The 22,450-nt window shown below is 38.5% G+C and overlaps 1 non-coding gene across 1 annotated transcript; it reads left to right on the top strand.

Annotated features, from left to right (window-relative positions):
* Nucleotides 1-4,759: 4,759 nt before the first annotated feature.
* Trnag-ccc (transfer RNA glycine (anticodon CCC)) lies at nt 4,760-4,832 on the top strand. Its single transcript has one exon. It is a non-coding gene; the product is annotated as a tRNA-Gly (tRNA).
* Nucleotides 4,833-22,450: the final 17,618 nt, after the last annotated feature.

Here is a 22,450-nt window from a genome sequence, read left to right as displayed (position 1 = left end):
ATAGAAACAAACCAGGAAATTGTACACACTGTGTACGTTCTTCAATTGGGAAATATTCATTAATGCATTGTGATGCATTAATAATTGGTATGAGCAATGAAAGTAAATGAATGACAACCTCACAGATCAACACAAATAAACGTATCTCAGAAACATGACACTAGATTTATAGCATGTTCATAAATTTCAAACATGCTGTATTTAATTACAATATGCGCAGTAAAGCCAACCAGAAGTATGGAATTTATGTCTAGAAAGTTTAGTGTAGCAATTTCTATCTGGGTGGTCACAAAGGGGATTCCTAGGTCTCATTTCATGGGTCTGTGACCTGTTTCACAAGGCCTTGCATATAGAAGGACCCTGGGATGGTTTCATGTTCTGCTGATGTCATCTTGAAATACTTAGTAATTCTGAAAAAGGAATTCAGCGTTTTGCACTGGACCTCTAAAATTATTTAGCTACTTGCAGGGGCTACAAATGAGGAGGGGTGGGCAGGACTTGGATTGTACTGATGATGTTCTTTCTTAATCTGAATGATGCTATTTGGCATTTGTTTTATCTGCTCTACATATAGTGTTAAACATCATTTGTATGCATTAAACATTTCATTTTACAAATTGATTTTAAAATGTTACCTCCACAGCCCATGGTTTATAGTATTCATCAGGACTACCCAGGCAAAAGAGTCACATAGTCACCACCTAGGTGGAACTGAATATCCTATTTATTTGGTTGTGATGTGGAAATGGGTCTGAGTTGTTGAGTAATTATACTTAAGCATATGCTTTCGACTCTATAAAACCCGGGTGAGTAATATCCATTGGAGGAAAAGAAGAGCCCTCTGTATTTCTTTACACAGTTGGATATCCAGCTGCTCGTTTTCATATTGCAAGAGCATTTCCTCTGCAAACATGTTAGCTCCTGCATTATTTGGAGGCTGTGCCTTTTAAAAGCAGGCAACATTTAAGAACTACAGGGCAGAACCTATCTGATTCTGGAGCAGCCACCAGCAGCTGGTGCACCCAGCATCCTAGGAGGAAGTTAGCTGCCCTCTAGCCACCGTGAATACTGTGCAAACACAGCACATCTGGGTAGTCAGAGGCTCACTGCGCCTGTGCGTCTGCAGAGGCCAAGGCCATTCCTGTGCAGTTTGGCAGCTTCAGGATGCACACATGGAGACAGCTGGTGGAAGAGTTTGCTGAGCCGTGCACCCTTTTCCACCCAGACACCTGGATGATTCTGAGAGGCACAGCGTGGCCATCTCTCTTTGGTACATTGCTTGGTCTCCAGCATTGGCCAAAACTTCTTGGGAGTTTTCAAAGGCAGCGCAACACAATGTTCAGTTTTTCTGCACGGCTCCCACACAACACTTGGTTGCTTCAGCTTAATTGTATCCCTTAAGTGCCTCTTAACTCTGACCTTCAGTCCCCTTTTACTATCCTGTCATTATGCGTCTGCTCTCTCAAGTGCACTGAAGTGCAGGGGCCCTGATTTTATGCATTCATTCCTTCAGTCACTCAATAAATGTTTATAGATCATCTTAAATCTTAACTTACACATCTTAAAGTCTTGTTCCATTCCACTCATCCTTCCTCTTGTTTTGGCCTGTTTTATTTTAATTTTTCCTAGTGGCTCTGATTTATTCCTTGTTTCTTTTTTTTTTTTTTTTTTTGGTGATGCTAGCGATGGAACCAGGGCATTGCACATGCCAGGCAAATGCTCTACCATTGAGTTAAGTGCCCACCCTTATTTATTCTTTATGGTAAAGTTTCCACTGTTCTTTCTCCACTGATCCTGTCATAGTCTTTCCCAGATTGCAGTGGATCACATAATGTGCTGTGCTGCTTAGAGGGTCCTGGGTGAATTTTTGCATGGTACAAACTAAAATGAAATACAACAACTAAGAAATGTACTTCATATAGAATTCATATTCACTTGCACCTGTTGCTTGCAAATACAATGAGCTTCCTTTAAAGAACAAAGGGATGGGGTCTGTTTACAAAGTGTTGGCTCCTTCCTGCTGAAAATACAAGTTGCATTGCAAAAAGACTTGAAGGTTGCAGAGGTAATAATAAACATTATGCTACCCTTTAGTCAGACTTGGTGAGTCCAAATCTCAGTGGCCAAAGTCTTCCCCTGAATTTAACCAAGTTAGTTGAACACTTATTATGTGCAAAGCATATGGGACTTACAAAGAGGTACAAAGGAGGTAAGGATATAAAGAGGAATTAATGATACAATGTTAAGTATCATTCAGATACTAAGTGCAGATGGAAAGCAAGATGCATGATCACAAGCAGCCAGGATCATCAAGGAAATACAGGAGCAAAGAGCATTTCTCCATATTTAATTAGACCCTCTTTAGAGCATGTAGACTTCTGACTTCTGCAGACAATTCACTCCAAAGAAAGAAAACACTCAGATCACTCTACCCATTACTTCTTCATTGTTTAAGAGATTTATTTTGAATTATTCTTGGATGTTTTCCTCTTTTCTGTCTCTTTTAAATTAAGTGCACATTTGCCCAATTTAATTTGCTTATTTGTTTCCTTGGTATATTATGTCATTGAAATTTCTTCTGGGAATTGAATCCTTATTTTGGGGATATGTTTTTCTTTTTATTGTTAATAATGAGTTTGATTCATGGCGAGCTAATTATACCTACTGTTGGAGAAATACTACATGTCATGACATTATAGTGAAAAGAAAAATGTCCCAGAATCAGAGGAGTCTGAGTTTGAATCTTGCTACTTGACTTAATTCAATTTATTCAGTATCCTAGGCTTGCTTTATATGATAAATGTGAACATATTTCACTTAATATTTATATTTTAGGGCTGATGATGGGATTGCATTAGGTAGTACTATAACACTTTTATTTCGTGCATAGAAAGTGCCCTGCAAATATTAGCAACTAGTACTATTAATAGCTTTTTCTAATTCTCCCAGTTCATTTCATGTATGTTATGTATGAAAGGGGACCTCCATTAAGTACACAAAAGGGTCTGCAGATTCAGGAGATATTTTAAGGTCACTGGATTAAGCTAAGGGCTTTTTAAAGTTAATACTTTCAGGAATTGAACTGGCTGGAGAACATTGTCTCTTTATCATGTTGTTTAGATTTTAATGGAGTCTCGTGGGTGGTCTGCCAGAGGAGTGCTTGCCTTAAGAGGAGTATCTATAATTCTTAAAATGGGTATTTTGCCAATTTTCACATGCTTTGTTTTCTCTTCCCAAATCAACATGTCTATGTATTTACACAATTCATGTTCAAACAACATTCATTACACTGCTGTCACTGTGCATAAAGACAATCAAAACTTGTTATGCCCAAGTCTAAAACAAGATCCAACTCAGGGAACAGATGTGTTGCATGAACAAAACCTCTCCACGTTGTTCCTGTTTCTCATCTGCCTTGTTGGGAGGGTGTGCCCCAGCATTGTGAGGTGGTGGATTAAGGGTCTTGCCAATTGCACTTATTGAATGAATCATTTTATGCACATTTTGTTCCCCTGTTGTGTTGCATGCTCTTTGGGTGACAGAAGAGTTTGAAGAAGTTTGGTTAAACTTGTCAAGCCTTTGAAATGGCTTTAAAGCTGTTTTATAGTTTAAGAATTAGTTGTATTTATTTCAGACAATAAAACATGCTTTCTTAATTTTGGAGCAAAGATAATGACCTTGCAGCATGCAAGCTACATGAGAAGATTCCATCCAGCTTTCTACATTTGTGTTGAGCTTTTCTAAGTTAGTTGAGGTTATCTTTTACCCCGCTTTTACACCTTTATTATTAAAAAAATGAGAAAATATAAGAATGAGGAAGCACAGGCATTTACTGAGGGAAAATATATTTCAGATCTTCTCTCAGACAGAAGTCTAAATACTAAAAGTGGAACTACCATATGATCCAACTATCCCATTACTAGGTATATATATCAATATATCAAAGAGATACCTGAATTGTTACAATGGTTGCAGTACTCTTCACAGTAGCAGAGATATGAAATCAACTGAGGTATCAGCAGATGAATGGATAAAGAAAACATGGTGTATATATACCAAACAATATTACTTAGCCACAAAAGGAATGAAATCCTGTCGTTTGTGGTAACATGGATGGAGCTGGGGGATGTTGAGCGAAATAGGTCAGGCACAGGAAGACAGGTTCTGCACATGGAAGGTAGAAATGCTAATTTCATAGAAGTAGAGAGTAGAAGAAGGGTTAGTGGAGGCTGCAAGGAATACAGGGAAGAAGAATGAAGGGAGAGTGAATAACAGGTACAAAAATCAGGAGGAATGAATCCTAATGTTCCATAGCACAAAAGGGTGACCGTACTTCATGATGAAGAACATGAAAGGATTTGGAAAGTTCCCGGTGAAATATTAAATGTGTAAGGTGAGGGAAATGATAATTGCCTTGATTTGATCCCTACACATTGTATACATATATCGAATGATCACACCATACCTTAGAAGTGCATGCATTTTTATATGTCGATTAAGAAAACATGAAAATGAAATTCAAAACATAGTAGTAGTGATTTCTTTTTTTAAAATTTTTTAAATTTGTTTTAATTAGTTACACATGACAGTACAATAATCTTGACATATCATACATTTGAATAAAATGGGGTATAATTTCTCATTTTTCTGAGTGTACAGGTTGCAGAATCACATTGGTCATACAGTCATATACTGTATGACCAATGCAGCAATACTAGTGTCTAATTTATTTTGCTGTACTTCCTATCCCCACTGGACTGGGGATATAGCTCAGCTGGTAGAGTGCTTGCCTCCCATGCACAAGGCCCTGGGTTCAATCCCCAGCACCACCAAAAAAAAAAAAAAAAGAAAAGAAAAAGAAGAAAAGAAAAAAAAATAACTCATAGTAGTAGTGATTTCACCTTAGGTCATTTTCTTCATGAGGACTTCCAGTTAGGGTTAGGAAAGTGGGCTCCTAATCAGCATTAAATCCAAAGGGCTTATTGTTTAATTGTGTTCAGCCCATTTCTAGAAAGTTAGTTAGTATCTGTAGCATGTGCAGTAGGATCTTGAAGGGAAACGTCAATTTGGTCTACCTGGTTCAGGTATAAGAATAGATTTTTATTAATAAAGAATATAGTAATAATGAAAATAATAATAAAACAGTAATAATAATAATGATGATAAAAGATTAGCTGGAAATTCTGAAGTTTCAGGAAGGAATGAAATACCCGTTCTGCATTCCTCCACATGGTTCTGGTAGTAAGGAACATTCCTTTCCTAATTGACCGTCAGCTATTTAACTAGGAATTGCTGCCTGAGTCCTGTGTTTCACTGTCTGATCTTCCGTTGGCTTGTGGCTTCTGGACTCGCTATGGAGCACCAGTCATCCATATCTGACCGATCCCACCTACATGCCAGGGTGGGGAAATGCAAAGAGCACATACATGTGTTAAAAGAAAACTTCAAATCATTTTAATAGAGTTTAATTAAGCAAACCATTCACAAATGGGGCAGGTCTGAGAACCAGAACAAGTTTGAAGCACTTGCCTTGTTGGAACACAGTTTCAACACAGGGCTGCCTGTGACTGACAAGCTAAGCTTCTGCGATTGGTTGAGACTTAGCCATTGTTACAAAAGTACACGCTCTGTGTGGCAAGTTAGGTTGCATTTACTTAAGGACCCGGTACAGAGGCCTCCCCAGGCCAAATTTGGTTTAATTTACACGCGAGACTAAATTACCTGGGTTCAACTCCTGCCTATTGAAGAAGTCAGCCTCAACTAATTTGTGTGTCCTCACCTGTGAAGTGGGGTTATGATTCAGTACCTTCCTCCAAGGCTGTATTTTAGAACAATAGCAAAATTACCAGCTGCCTCTTCTCCATGTGCTCGGTCTTGCCTAACTTTTTTTTTTTTTTAATATGATGCAATAGAAGAAGTTCCAGGAGACGATGAGACACAACAGCCAAAGGGGTTTGGGTGTTTCTTTTGAGGTTCCTAAAATACAGTATTACTCACTGTCTTCAGTTCTCTGCCAAAGGTGTGAATCTTCCTTTCTCAGGCAAGGAAAGACTGGACTCCTCTCTGGCTCACCTGAGGGTGAGGGTGGCCTCTGTGTTTTCCCACAGCCCACAGTCAAGCTCTGCAGTAGGAACTTGAACTTGGACTGTTGCAGACTTATTGCAAATAAAGTCTGAACTATGTGGGGCCCACGGGTAATATCTGAACATAACTCTTACATCCTATCGGAACTTGTTTTCCCAGTGCAGAAAACTGCAGAGTAGATTTTAATTTTTTTTCCTTTTATCTTAATATCATAACTGAAACATTAAAAGGAAAGCGAGCATAATTTAATAATTTCTAGACCAACAGGCTTTAAGCAAGAGATTCTATAGGTATTACTTGTTCTCTTCTTTCAGTGTAATTTATCCTTTGGAAATGAGACTCTTCCCTATCTAGAGCTTCAGTTGCTTAATATTTCCCATTTAGTAACCCTGTATGTTCTGCAAAAATAATAATATTTTTGTGACGATTTTAGAGAGTTGACCTTTGATGCTATTTTTATTGTTAAATGAGATAGCATGTTCCCTGCACTCAGCATGGGGCTTGACCCCTGTTAGGATCTCAAACGTAGATAAGGACCCCTACCCTCATTCCCTCTTGCCACTACATCAGAACTAGCTTTCTATTTGCTGTTCCTCCAAGTTTAGTCTTTCATGAGTACAGACTGTTCAACTGTGATTTTATTACAACACTGTTTTTCTGTTTGCTATCTTACATATTGCTGACCAGGCTGTCACTACCAGAATGTCAATATTTTCTGTATGATACCTGCTGCAAACCACCTTGCCTGTGATGCTGTGGAGATAAATCTTTTAAAACCTCTTTGGTTTTAGGCAAGAAACAGAAGTTGGCTTCAGAATGACAGACAATGTACCCCCTGCTTCTCAGACTCCGTTACCCATTAATTCCCACCCTCTGCCCCCACCCCACCCTGTGTGCCGCCTGGTTAAAGGCTTCCTGTTTAATGGTTTTGTGTTTACTTCTGTGCGAGCTCATATTAATTATGTGGATCACCAGCCTCGTCACTCGGAAGGATGAAGAGACATTTGATTTTGTCAGGGATCCCCAAGATAGCCTCATTCCTGGGACTTCTCACACCCCCCAAACAAATGCTAGCTTGTAAGGAGACTTCCTTTGCATACCAGACGTTTTTCCCTTAAAGTAATTAAAACCTGAAGGTTTTCGCTACAAAGCTGGTTGGTATGATTTAGCAGGGCACTTTGAATTTAGAGAAAGCTAGGCTTGAAATGAAAGAACTTGATTGGCTCTTAGCTACTTATTCGGATAAGCTGTGTGTGTGTGTGTGTGTGTGTGTGTGTGTATTCTGGTTCTTGAGTGCCTGGCTGCTGTCGGTGTGGGTTAGAGCTATCTTTACCTGCTTCATAAAGGTGTGTACTGATACCTCTGTGCTTACCGAGGCTCACTGATGCCTCCTTTGGCTGCACAAGATAGAGCCATTGCACCAGGAACCTGTGGGTGCCATTGGGAGTCAAGCCAGACAGTGACCTCAGGGCTGGTCTGTTTCATTCATGAGTCACTAGGATGTGCAAAGACCAAGTCACTTAAAGAAATAAAATGGATTCTAGCTTTATCCCTGCAATGAGAAGGGAGCCCTTAATCTGACCAATGGCATACTTGTAAAAAAGTCATATTTTGAAAGCAAGTGATGAATTAACTTACAATAGGCATCCACTTGTGGAATTCTTCCCATCAAATAGAATTTCGTTAAAACACAGAGAAGACTGTCCTAATTTTCCAGATCTAATAATCTTACTGGTAAGCATGGATCCTAGTTACTGCAAAACGCTTAATGGGCTCTCGGGGAAGGGAAAAGAAAAGATGGTCATTCTATGATGTCACTTTATTTTTTGAAAAGGAGTTAAAGGATCATCTCTGCCTGTGGGTTGAATATTCAGTGAGAGAGACCCAGGAGGAAATTACCCAAGTCTACACAGCAGGAAGGGGCTGATCCCATCCCTATGCATTGCAAAGCCTGACCCAGTGATTACAATTGGCAAGCGACAAGGCATTGTTTGGATACTTGCAGGACCTCACATCAGACATAGTAAACAGAGGGAGTCAACACTCACCACTCACAAGTTGGGGCAGTGGAAACCAGAGTCTAGACAAACCACTGGAGACCCTTCGCGACAGTACCTCAGAGAGCAGCGAAGACTTATGCACCACAGGACACCCACAGAAAACCCACAACCAGAATTCCTGCTCTCACGGACCGCCAACAGGATCTTCACCACTGCGTAAAGGGTCCTGCAGAGGGGAGCAGGTACACATTGACCATGGCAATCACCCGGGAGCCTGCATCCTGAACTACTGCACACAATAGAAACAGCCAACCCACAACACTGCACCCTCTCAGCAGTCAGCTGCAGGCCCCTGAGCTGACAAACCAGAAGCTGCTAGTAGGAGGTTCATAGCAAACAGGGAATTGGCTCCTATGCCCCTGCAACTCAGGAGAGAGCCACAGCCGAAGACCCATGAACAGCTGCTAAATGTCGAACCCATAACAAAATCCAAACCAAGATTCGACAAGAATTTTCTTCACCTAGACATGGCATACTATAAACAACTGATCATATAAATAACTCCTTAACTTGAATGACCTAATAGCCAACATTGTACCTTTTACCCATTTGAATGTATTTCATCTAATGGTTTAAAGCATTAATTAGAATCAACCTTCCTCTCTTTGTTTACCTAGCTCTAGGTTATACCTGCTCCTTATCCTTTTGCATTATCTGATGCTGATCTCGTTTCTTTCTTTCTTTATTTCTCCTTTCTACCTTGATATAAATTGTTCTTTTATATCTTCTTTTTTCCTCTCCTTTTTTTTGCCAAAGCTTTCTTCCTTTTCCCTTTTAGACCTCAGTAAGGTTACATAGTAAGTTTATTAAATTTAAATAAATATATACACACACACACAGACACACACACACACAGACACACACACATATACACACACATACATTTTTTTTTTCTTTTACCTAGTCCAGAACTTTATTATAGGTTTATACCTGAATTTGAGGAAACTTAGAGAACAATTGCAACAACTTTTTTTTTTTCTTATAAGGTTGAATAGAATGAGGCTTGGCTCTGAAGTGATCATAGTAAATAGGGCTCAATGGCATCTCTTAAAGTGTTGCTAATAATGGGATCAGCAGAGGTCACACATTGACTTAAAATATCATTATCTTGATATTCACCCAAAGTACTTTATGAGCTTCATTTTCTTAAGAGCTTTGGGTTAATAGAAGAAATCAGAATTATACTGATAGATGGGCAGACATACAAACAATATGAAAAAGCAAGGGAATGAACCATCCCAAGCAGCTGATGATGCTTCAGCAACAGACTTCATTGGTACCACAGTGGTGGAAATGTCAGAGAAGGAATTTCAAAAGTTCATAGTTGAACTTTCCTATGGGCTAAAAGAAGATGTAAAGAGTGAAATAAGAGAGAAAATACAGGAAGTGAACAATCACTTTAATAAAGAGAGATTTTGAAAAGGAACCAAATGGAAATCCTTGAAATGAAATAATCAATAAACCAAACAAAAAACAATGGAAAGCATCACCAGTAGATTAGACCACTTTGAAGATATTTTCAGACCTTGAGGACAAAGTATATTCTTGAAAATAAAGTTGAGCATAAAGAGATGCTGTTAAGAGACCAGGAACAGATTATTTGGGAAATCTGGGATAACATTAAAAGGCCAATTTAAGATTCATTGGGATAGATGAAGGTTCTTAAATACAAATAAAGGAATTCACAATCTTTTTAATGAAATAATATCAGAAAATTTTCTAAACATTCAGAATGAAATGAAAACTCAAATACAAGAGGCATAGAGGACTCCAAATATACAAAATTACCATAGATTCATTCCAAGACACATTAGTATGAAAATGTCTAACAAACAAAATAAGGATAGAATTTTAAAAGCTGCAAGAGAAAAAAATGATTACATTTAGAGGTAAACCAATCCAATTTCAATTGAATTCTCAACCCAGACTTTAAAAGCCAGGAGGGAATAACATACCAATCTCTGAAAGAAAATGGATGCTAGTGAAGAATATTTTACCAAGAAAAATTAAGCTTCAAAATTGAAGATGAAATAAAAATTTTCCATGATAAACAAAAGCTAAAGGAATTCACAGTAAGAAAGACTTCACTACAAGACATAGTCAATAAAATATTTTATGAAGAAGAAATGAAAACCAGCATACAGAGAAATTATACTACAATAGTCAATTATGGTAGAATCAAATCCAACTTAAACATTAGAAATAAATAAAATTGGCAAGAAATAATAAATCACCTCCCAATAATAACACTGAATGTAAACAGCCTATAATCTTCAATCAAAAGACATAGGTTGGCAGATTGGATTAAAAAACAGTACCCAACAATGTGCTGTCTGCAAGAGACTCATCTCACAGGCAAAGACATCCATAGACTGAAGGTGAAAGGATGGGAAAATAATATGCCAGTCTTATGTGTCTCGTAAATAAGGAAAGATTCTTATTTTCATATCACATAAAGTGTATTTCAATCCTAGATTAATCAGAAGACACAAAGAAAGTCATTTCATACTGCTTAGGGGAATCATACATCAAAAAAGATATAATGATCATAAATATTTATGCCCCAAACAACAGAGAATCTATGTACATCAAACAAACCCCTCTCAATATTAAGAATAAAATAGACCACAATAAAATAATACTGGGTAACTTTAACAAACTTCTAGATAGATCATCCAAACAAAAACTAAATAAAACTTCTTTAAAACTAAAACACACAATAATGTGGACCTACCAGACATCTATAGAATATTTCATCCATGAACAACTGAATTAACTTTTTTCTCACCAGCATATGCAGCATTTTCTAAAATAGACCAGATTTCAGGTCACAAAGCAAATCTTAGCAAATAAAAAAAAAAACCCAAAAAACAAAAAACAGTGCTAATACCTCACATTTTATCAGACAATAATGGAATAAAAATAGAGATAGAAACAGAAACAACTCTAACACCTGGAGATTAAATAATGACCTTTTGAACATGAATGGATAGCAGAAGAAATCAAGGGAGAAATAAATTCTTAGAAATAAATGAGAATAGTGATACAACATATCAAAACCTCTGGGACAGTATGAAGGCAGTTCTGGGAGGAAAGTTCATAGCATTGATCTCATACATTTAGAAGAATAGAAAGATAGCAAATAAAAAATCTAGCATTACATCCCAAGGCCACATAAAAAGAACAAACCAACACCCAAATCAGTAAAAGACAGGAAATAATTAAAATCAGAGCCCAAACCAACAAAATTGAGATTAAAAAAAAAAAAGATACAAAAGATCAGCAAGACAAAGAGTGGATTTTTTGAAAAGATAAAAAATTGATGAAACTTTAGCCAAACTACCAAAAAAAAGAGGGAAAAAATTTATCAAAATCCAAGATGAAAAAGGAAATATTTCGATGGATACTACTAAAATCCAGAGGATCAGCTGAAACTATTTCCAAAATTTGTACTTCCATAAGCTAGAAAATCTTGAAGATACTGATAAATTCCTACAGACATATGACTCAACCAAATTGAACCAGGAGGATATAGAAAACTTAAAAAGATCAATTTTAAGTAATGAGATTGAAGCAGCCACCAAAAGCCTTCCAACAAAGAGAAGCTCAGGATGGATGGGTTTCCAGCTGAGTTCTATCAGAACTTTAAAGAAGAACTAATACCAACCCTCCTCAAATTATTCCACGAAATAGAAAAGGAGGGGGCACTGCCACAATCATTCTATAAAGTCAGTATCACCTTGATACTAAAACCCAACAAAGACACATCAAGGCAGGAAAACTTCAGACCAATATCCCTGATGAACACAAATACAAAAGTTCTTAATAAAATACAGGCAAACTTCACATGAAAACACATTAAAAAACAGTGTATTGTGATCGAATGGGTTTTGTCCCAGGGATGCAAGGTTGGTTTAACATACAGAAAGGTTATTCACCTTGTAAATAGACTTAGGGACAAAGATCACATGATTATCTCAATAGATGGAGAAAAAGGATTTGACAAAGTACAGTACCCCACTCATTTTTAAAACACTAGACAAACTAGGGGTAGAAGTTCCTTACATCAACATTTTAAAGGGTGTATATGACAAACCCAAGGCCAACACTATTCTGAATGGAGAAAAATAGGAGACAGGGATGCCCACTTTTACTGCTCCTATTCAAAAGTCCTTGAAATTCTAGGCAGAACAATTAGCCAGAAGAAGGAAACTAAATGGATTTGAATAGGAAAAGAGAGCTCAAACTATCTCTGTTTGCTGATGACATAATCCTATATTTAGGAGACCCCCAAAAACTCAACCATAAAATGTTGAACTCATAAATGAATGCAGCACATGAGCCAGATACAAAACCAAACATATTCGTGGACTCCAATGATGAATCCATTGAAAAAGAAATTAGGAAAACTATCCCATTCACAATAGCCTCAAAAAAGGAAAAAAAAAATTGGGAATCAATCTAACGAAAGGGGAAGGACCTCTACAGTGAAAAGCATAGAACTCTAAAGCATGAAATTCAAGAAGACCTTAGGAGGTGGCAAGACCTCCCATGTTCTTGGATAGGCAGATTTCATATTGTCAAAATGGCTCTACTACCCAGAGTGCTATACAGATTCAATGTAATTCCCATCAACATTCTAATGACATTCTTCACAGAACTAGAAAAAGCAGTTATAAAATTCATTTGCAAAAGCAAGAGTCCTAGAATAACCAAAGCAATGCTTAGCAAGAAAAACAAAGCAGACACCATCACAATACTGGACCTCAAATTATACTACAGAGCTATAGTAACAAAAACGGCGTGGTGTTGGCGCCAACACAGGCATGAAGATCAATGAAATAGAAGAGAAAACCCAGAGACAAACCCACATAAATACAGATATCTCATAGTAGACAAAGATGCCATAAACATACATTGAAGAAAAAACAGCCTTTTTAATATATGGTGCTGGGAAAACTGGAAATCCATATGTAGAAGAATGAAATTTAACCCCCATTTCCCACTTTTCACAAAACCAAACTCAAATTGGATCAAACACCTAGGTATTGCACCAGAACCCCTGCACCTGCTAGAATAAAATGCAGGCCCAACACTGCAGCATGTTGGCACAGGAAACTGGCTTTCTTAACAAGACTCCTAAAGTGATGCACACAAAATTTAAAAAATCAATAAATGGGAAAGAATCAAATCCAAAAGCTTCTTCAGGCAAAGGAAACAAGGGCATGAAGAGAGAGCCCACAGAATGGGAGAAAATCTTTGCCACTTCAGATAGGGCATTCGTATCCAGGATATACAAAAATCGAAAAATTCTTAACACCAAAAACCCAAATAACCCAATCAACACATGGGCGAAGGAACTAAATAGAAACTTCTTAAAAGAAGAAATACAAGTGGTCAAGACATTTATGAAAAAAATGTTCAACATCTCTAGCAATTAGATAAATGCAAATTAAAACTACACTGAGATTTCATCTCACTCCAGTCAGAATGGCAATTATCAAGAACACAAGCAACAATAAATATTGGTGAGGATGGAGGAAAAGGTACACTCATACAATGCTGGTGGTACTGCAACCACTCTTGCCATATGACCCAGCTATCTCACTTCTTGGTTTATACCCTAAGGGATTTAAAATCAGCATACTACAGTGATGCACTCATATGTTTATAGAAAAATAGGAGCCAAACTAGGAGCCCACTTAGGTGCCTTTCCACAGATGAATTGATACTGTGGTACATATACACAATGGAGTATTACTCAGCCACAAAGAAGAATGACTTTATGGCATATGCTGGTAATTGCATGGAACTGGAGACTACCAGGCTAAATGAAATAAGTCAATTCCCAAAGTTTAAGGTCAGATGTTTTCTCTGATATGCAGAAGATAATTCAAAATAAGGGGGTGGGGTGGATTAAGAAATGAATAGAAAAAAGATTAGTGGACTGGTCAAATGAATGAAGGGAAGTGGGTTGGAGTAGGAAAAGACAGTGAAATGAATCTGATCGGACTTTCCTAGGTTCATATATGAGTATACCACAGTAAATCTCACCATCATGTTCATCCGTAAGACACTAATTATAAAACACCCTGTAAGTAAATAGAAAGATCAGCAGAGTAGAGGGGAGGGAAACGCTCGGGACTGAATTAGAATAAATTATGTTCCAAGCTTTTAGAATTTTGTCAAAATGAATCATATTGTCATATGGAAAAGGAGCCTAACTGATAAATGTACATAGAGAATTGGTCTCTTCTTCTGGGTACCTATTCTTAACCCAACTGGGGTAAGAGAAGATAAAGATGTTTTGAGTCCTTAGGAAGTGCTCCACAAAAGAGGTGGGGCCACAGCTAATCTTTCACTCTGGATCAGGAGATCAGCTGGGCAAATTTACTGGCTAAGAGAACCCAAGAAGAGCAGTGAAAAACCCAGACATAGTCTAAAGGCTAGCATTCTGATGAACAATATGTGGAGAGTCAGCACTGACATGTTGATCCTCTGTTCCACAAACTTTTAAAAAATACTCAAGATGATCTAGGTATCGTGTAAGACTAAGTCTAAGAAAGACATTTATCTTCTCTCAAATAGTTTACAGCCTAAAAGAAGGTCTTTAGTCTATTTTATGTTGCTATAACAAAGTGCCTGAGACCAGATAATTTACAAAGGATAGAGGTTTACTTGTAGTTCTAGAGGCTGGGAAGTTCAAGAGCATAGTACTGGCATCTCATCAGCATCTGGTGAGGGCCTTCTTGCTGCATTATAACATGGTGGGGGGCATCACAAGGAAAAACAGAGCAAGTGTGGCAGAGAGAGAGCTTGCTTTTTTAAAAAGCCATTCCCATAATAACCCAAGAATCCGTGACTCCATGAATGGGTTAACCCATTCACAAAGGCAGAACCCTCAGGACTCAATCAACTCCTGAAGGTCCCATCTCAACTGCACTGCTGTAGGGCTAAGTTTCCAACTCATGAAGTTTGAAGAAAATTCCTCCCCTAGCCAAGGGGAGGAAAAACACTGAAACAAATGCAGAGTGATGACAGATGTAGGAAGATGGCCCCGTGGGTCAGTGGAAAGCAGTAAGATTGGAGGCAGCAGTCAAGGATTCATAGAGAATGCAGAGGGAGGCAGCCCTCCGGAAGTACACCAAGAGTCGGCCACAAAAACTCTACTTTCTGGGAGGTACCAACCTTAGGTGAAGCAAAGAAGGTGGATAGGATTCTGAGCCTTCCTGAGTCATGTTCCTATACTATTCACCAAGAAAAACTGAGTCGGGGAGTCCAGAAGTCAATCAACAACAAAGCATGAGGGAGGTATTGGATCATCTGGGAAATGGGTTCATGGGTGGATTCCAGGAATTGAGATTGGCCAAAGGGAAAGAGTCTACATCAAGAGATTAGCTGGGGAATGTTCCCCCCAAAAAATGATTTCAAGCCCCAGATGTATCCTAGGAAGCTTTACCAACAATATTGTCACAATTGGGCCCCACTCCCAGAGATTCAGGAAGGGACATCCTCATGTTGCAAAGGTTTGCTAAGTGGTTCTAATGTGGAATCACATTAGATTCCCTGATTTAGAGTAATAGTTGGTCAGAAGCATAGAAAGGGGAGCAAGGAAGTGCCCCACATTTGGAGGAGGTCCCTGGATTCAAATCTGAGCGTTCATAGGCCTCTCGTGGGTATTAAATGCAGCGTGCTGTGCCCTTCCTCCAGAATTTCTGAGTTTCTTTGATCAGTTGTGCCTGCACAATGGGACCTCCACAAAAATGCTGAAGGCCAAGGTTGGGAGGGCTTGGGGGCTGGTATTTGCACCTGTGTGCAGGGAGATTTGTGCCTCCCAGCTCCTTGGGGACAGAAGCTCCTGTGTTTGGGACCCTTCTGGACCTTTCTCTGTGTATCTTTTCATCTGACGGTTCATTTGCATCCCTTACAATAAGGTGGTCATAGTAAGTAAAGTTCCCCGAGTTCTCTGAGCCTTAGAGCAAGTTAGTGAACTCAAGGAGCAGTCGCGGGAACCTCCAACTTGCAGCCATGCTGGACGGAAGCTGTGGGAACCAGGGGACCTGCTACTTGCCATTGGTGTCGGAAGTGTGTGTGGGGGTGTCTTGTGGGAATGAGCCTTCCTCCAATTGTGGAATCCAATTGTGTTACCTCTGGGTAGTAGCGTCACATTTGAATTAAATTTTGGGACATCCAGTTGATGTGCACAAATAATTGGAGAATTAATTGGTGTAAAAACACTACTTATGCACTTTCCAAAGTATTATGAGTTGAGAAACAGTTTTTCTTTTAGTTTTGAAGTTTGGAGTGATTTGGCATGGCAGACTCACCAGTGAAGCCCTACGTCTGTCTGACGCGTGACCACACCAGCAATAGTAGTGTGATCGGTACTGTGGTCCTGAATCCTGCTGCTCAAATTGGGATCCTCAGACAAGAAGCATGCATATTACCTGGCTGCTTGTTATAAATGTAGGCTCCCAGGCCCCACGTGGAGCCAGATTCCCCACCTGACCTATACATGCGTTCTAAACGTGTTGAATCACATCAGTGGTTCTTGGTCCTGGCTTCATGTTAAAATTCGATGGGGAGTTCCCCATCATACCAATTAAATCAGAATCTCCAGGAGTGGGACCTACACTACTGTTAGTGTTTTTGAAGTTCGCAAGGGGAGTCCAGTTCTGATCTGGGATTTCAAATGATATAGTCAAGTTTGTTGCTACACCGGTCTTGCCTTGACTTGCCATGACTCACAAATAGGAAAGTCTTGAAGCTACACATAGAGGTCTTTAGTATGTGCATCTGAGAGGTGGAAGAGACTGCAGAAACCGAGAAAGAAAAAACAAAAATAAAATCATTTGCTTCCATACACAGTGTGCATTGCCAGGCTGAATCTGCAAGCCGATTGCTGACATCCCATTGAATTTCTTTGTGTCTCTTTCCTGATGTTGCCTCCCCACTTCTCCCCAATTAAAGTAAACACTTCCTTATATCCTCACGTCCCAGGTATCCACTACATAAATCTGTCCTAGTACCTACTAACATGTTAAGCTTTATCTCACTTTTCATGGGGTTTTTCTTCACTCAGTGACTCATAGGCCCTTTAAGAACAGAAGAAAAAATTTGTTTGCACATCAGCACATGGAACTGAATAGGTACAAGTATTTACTGAAAGGTTATACAGAAGAAATTAGGAAAATATTGCTTAGGGGAAACTACATAAGGCTAAAAGATATGATGAAAATTTCCTATATAAAAATAAATATACATACACAATGGAAATATATACATATTGTTAGCTTTCCATTGCTGTGACAAAACACCTGAGAAAATCAGCTTAAAGGAGGAAAGATTTATTTTGGCACATGGTATTGGAAGTTTCAGTCCATGGTTGCCTGAGGCCATTGCTGTGGGTCTGTGGTGAGGTACAGCAGTATGGTGGAGAGGACCTGGCAGAACGCAGATGCTTTCCTCAAGGTAGCAGGAAGGGAAGGGGAGTTCTGGGGACAAAATATACTCCCAAGGTCACACTCCCGGGGACTTGCTATCTCCAACTAGATCCTGCATCCCACAGTTTCCATCACCTGTTTGCAGTCCATTCAGCTATGATGTATCAATGGATCAATCCATCGATGAGGTTAGAGCCCTAATGATCCAATAACTGCCCCAAAGCCTCACCTGTACCATTGCTGCACTGGGGACTGAGACTTCAACCTATGAGCCTTTGGAGGACTTTCCAGACCCAAATCATGACATGAAGCTAAAGCAAATATGGTAAAACAGCAAGTGTTGCTGATTCTAGGTGAGAGGGGATATGGTTATTACTCAATCACATCCCTATTCTCTAGCTTTAATTGTGGAACAGGTTTTGAAATATATATTTTTTTAAATCCCATTTTTTCCCTTACTTTTATTTTATTTGCTTCCTTTTATGTGATGCCAGGGAGCGAACCCAGTGCCTCACACATGCTAGGCAAGCACTCTGTCACTAAAGCCATGATCCCGGCCCCCAAGTTTTGAAGTATTCCTTGACTTATTCCTCTAAAGTAGGAGCTATCATTTGACACATTTCAGAACAAGGAAATAACATTTCTTGTAGCCTTTATAAATTCTGTAAAATTTTCTTTTCTTAATAACACTTTCATTTCTGAAGGGACTTGGGATTGCTTTTATACTGGCCTGTACTATTTGAAACCCAAAGAAATAATGTACATATTATTGGTCAAAAACTCTTTTATGATAAGGGAAGTACTGTTTGCTTAGTAGATTTATTCGGATTTCCGGTTTATGCTTATTTACTTGTTTAAATCTGAACTTTCACATTAACCTCACTTGAATAAGAAAGCTCTATATAATTTTGAAAATTCATTTTGTTTTCCTTAAATTTTCATTTGGTTACTTATCATGGCTAAGTCTCAAATGGCAATTTAGATTATAATTGATGGTGTTAATGTATCTTTCTGTCCTGTGAAGTCTATTCATCACCAAACTGAGAAGAGCTTATAGAAGATCTTTCCTTTAACCCATAAACTCCTAAAATGAAGGTATTTTTTGTTGATGTCAGTTTTGTTCTTTGTAAATAGCTAGAATAGATGCATGTAGAATATTTGTACCTATCTTCAGAATCTTTATTAGGGGGTTTCCCTAATTCTTTTGACAGTAGAATAATTTTTTTTTCTTTGTAATAAGAAATGTGATTCCCCAAAAGGCAAATAATCAGTGCATTTGAACTCTTTATTTGGTTTATTGGGAAAGGCTGTCTTTACTCTATTGCTTAAGATGCAATACTATATAGACAATGTGGTGGAACAGAACCAGTGGAATCCTTTAAATGGTAAATTGTGATCCAGTGTCTGATATCATTTTGGAGAGGAAGAGAAGGTGAATAGCATGGATTTAAGACTGCTAAAGATTGCCTAATGGTGGCATTCATGCTAACTCTGGACCTAGGGACTCTGAGGTCCACCTCCGCACATTTGCCCTTATAACTTTCTGTCGAATTTCAGAAAACCCTCCTCCAACACCTCACAATACCTCACTAGCCGCCGTCCTCCCCAGCCCACATGGGTAGCAAACTTTAATCTTTCTCAAAGGAAAGTACTATATTTATTATATATGTGTTTCTTAACCATCTAATATGCATGAAACTATGCTGCTTTTAATGAGGTTTCTATTTTCTTTGAGTCCCTGATGCAGCTTCTGAGTATTGTGCCCTCAGCTTTCCCACGGCCACGTGATTTTTATTGCGCTATTTTGCATAGCATGATGGTTTTGCAGGAACATACACATGGCATTATGGAGGACCGACAATATGGAGCAAAAACATTTTTTTCCTTCTACAAACATGATGAATATATTAGCTATCAATCACGGATTCCTCAAATTGTTTGGTTTGCATGGTAGAGCAGACTGTCTTCTGGATCCATTGTAGAATTATGGGACAATATGGGATTGTTTTATAAGTTACTTAATTAAACATGCCTTTTAGTGAGGCAGCAAAATCTCAGAGTAGTTAAATGACTTGCCCAAGGTCAAATAGCAATACAATGACAGATCTAGGATCAGGGTCAAGATTCTTTATTCAGTCCAATATTCCTTCTTATCCAGGTTGGTTTAATATAGTGGATCTCACAGGCCAGTCCTTGAACCAGCAGCTTCACCCGCAGTCTTATTATCTATGCAGACTCAGTGTGGTGGGTCTGGATACCCCGAAGTGCTTTGAAGTTTGAAGTTTAGCTTAGACTGCAAACCACCTGTATCTCTGTGACCTAAGAGACACACGTGATTGCAAATGGATCCACAATATTAAATGCAGCTTTGAGAAGGAGCATTATTCTCGTTATCTTCATAGTTCCAAAAGGGGATAATTTAAAAATGTATAGATAAGTCTAAGATCACTATTTTATCCATGGATATGAGTTTATGCAGAAAAAAAGGCAAATGTTAGATGATATCTTCCGGTTAGCACCCCAAGTGTAGAAAGTGTGAATTATCCTTTTCATTAATATGCTTCTTAATAGCAATGCTCTGAAGACTACATATGTCGGTGAAAATCTATTTGTGTATGTGTCACTGTTGATGGTCACCGTCTTGGGAATGATGAAAGTGGTAGCCAAAGAAATAGTTCAGTCAGACTAAATATTTTATAGTTCCCTGAGAACTACAAAGCCAAAGCAGAACTCAAATAGCTATGAACTGCCTCTCTCAGTTTCCCAGCTGACCACTGGCATCCAGAGTTACGTGAGTCAGGAAAGCAAGGACATTGCCTTAAATTCTTTATGGCCCATGGAAGTTTAGGTGACTCCTTTGAGTTTATATATACGGGTTGGCAACTTTTAGTGGAGCGCTTAGACACATATGTCAGTCAAAATTCACTTAAGGATCCACATAAGAGGTTTTACACCTGCTTCAGTTATACAAAGGGATAAAAATGATTTTTTTTTTGTGCTAAGGTCACAATCTATGCATAACCTGCTTTCCTGCCTTCTAAAACTTGGCCCTGGGCTTAAGAAGTGGCTGGGGGATGTGCTGCTGACCTCCGAGTGCTCTAGTTTCCTCATCTATAAAATGGGGATAATATAACCTCCTTCCTGTGTTGTGGTGAGGATCAGATGAAATCATATGAGAAAATTCTAGTCCCTAAGCAATTACCATAATATTAACATATATGCTTCCAATGCATATGATTTCTTTTTCTTTTTTTTAAAAAATTTTCCTGCAGACTTAATTTTTTGAGGACTTTAAGTCTTTGCTCAATTTGTAAATGGTCTTTTTTTTGTGTGTGTGTATGACCATTGTGTTACTTTGATCTCACTCTTGTGCCTTTCTGTTTGATATTGCAGTTATTTATATGCTTCTCATTTTCCTCCTAGCTTGTATTATCCTTAGGGACGGGCACTATTGTCATTTATTGCATTTAAAATAGCATTTTTCATATAGTAGGTGCTCAATAAATGTGTGCTGAGAGATTGAAAGGACAGACAAGTAAATATGAGCCTTGGAAATAATATGGACTATTTCAGCCATGAACTTGCTGATGAAAACAAAAAACACTTAGAGGAAAAGTTCAGACAGTGAGCACGCTGAATAAATACTATATGTATTTTTCTGGTTATAAAAATATCCCTATAATTTTCCTTCACTTGTGAATCAACCAATGTGTTGTTCCCAAATACCTGATCAAAAAAAAAACAACACAATGTAAACCCACACTGATGTGTGTATTGATATGTATAGCTAGTGTCAAGTTGAATATGAAGTGAAATAAAGGGTAGAAATGTGACCATATAAACAAATAGCCCCTGTTGTTTCTTGTGAACCCATATGTGACACTAATCCAGAAATCATGCCAGGGGCAGTTGAAATATGCTTTGAATTACTAGCAGTGAGACTTCCGGGACTGCTCATATGGTATGATTTATATCCCAATGTTTTCAATCAGATTCTAGGGATCGATTAATCACACTATCAATAGCAAAGAAACAGGTGTGTTTTCGAGAGCCATGTGCTTGCCAAAGGCGATCTGCTTTCCCCTATTGGTACCACCTCCTAAATGCAGTTTGGGGTTTTTTTCCTTCTGTCTGCTGCGAGGGAAAACTGCAAGCTGCATTCTTGTTTGGATAAACAGGTATGGAGTTTTATTCACAGACACTTAGACTGCACCTCAATCACAGCCCAGGTCATTCCAAAAATGCTTTTTAGGTTCTGTTGACCAATGCTCATTTTAATGGTGAGATGGCCAGGCCGGGTGCACGAAGGAGAAGCTGGTCTGTCCAGAAACAGGCCTGCCGGGACCTTTGGTGCCCGGGATGGAGCATAGTCCAGGGCTCTGATTAGCTTGTCGATACAATAGCGGTTTATTAAGATTTTTCTGAGTTTTGCCCAAGATACACAATTATGTTTTTATCTTCCTTTTGAACTTTCATGAAAAGGCTGGTAAGGAATGAGTAAAAGCTTGCAAAATGGGAGGCCGAGAGGCCAACTCGAAGATCATTAAAGATGATTTTTGAGGGCACTTTGAATTGTAACAAAACTCTTTGCATTCCCATAGAAAAATAGCTGGAATATGTTGGCAATATTTCTGCATTGACAACTGATGTTGCAAAAAAGTCCCGCCCAAGGCTGGTGACACTCACATGCTTTGGTCTAAATGATGCTCCCTGGAGTTGTGCAGTGCACAACATTCAGAACTAAACGCAGAGGTGGCCCTCTACCATTCTTTTTAGTTAGACACTCTTTTTTACAATAAAATTTTCCCTTTTTTGTTTGATAATTACTTATCAATATTTAATATATGCCTTATTTTTATGATT

This window comes from Ictidomys tridecemlineatus, chromosome 8 (genome assembly GCF_052094955.1).
Source record: "Ictidomys tridecemlineatus isolate mIctTri1 chromosome 8, mIctTri1.hap1, whole genome shotgun sequence".
Lineage (NCBI taxonomy): Eukaryota > Metazoa > Chordata > Mammalia > Rodentia > Sciuridae > Ictidomys > Ictidomys tridecemlineatus.
Note: the sequence above shows the minus strand (reverse complement) of the source record. Positions and strands in the feature narration are given on the sequence as shown.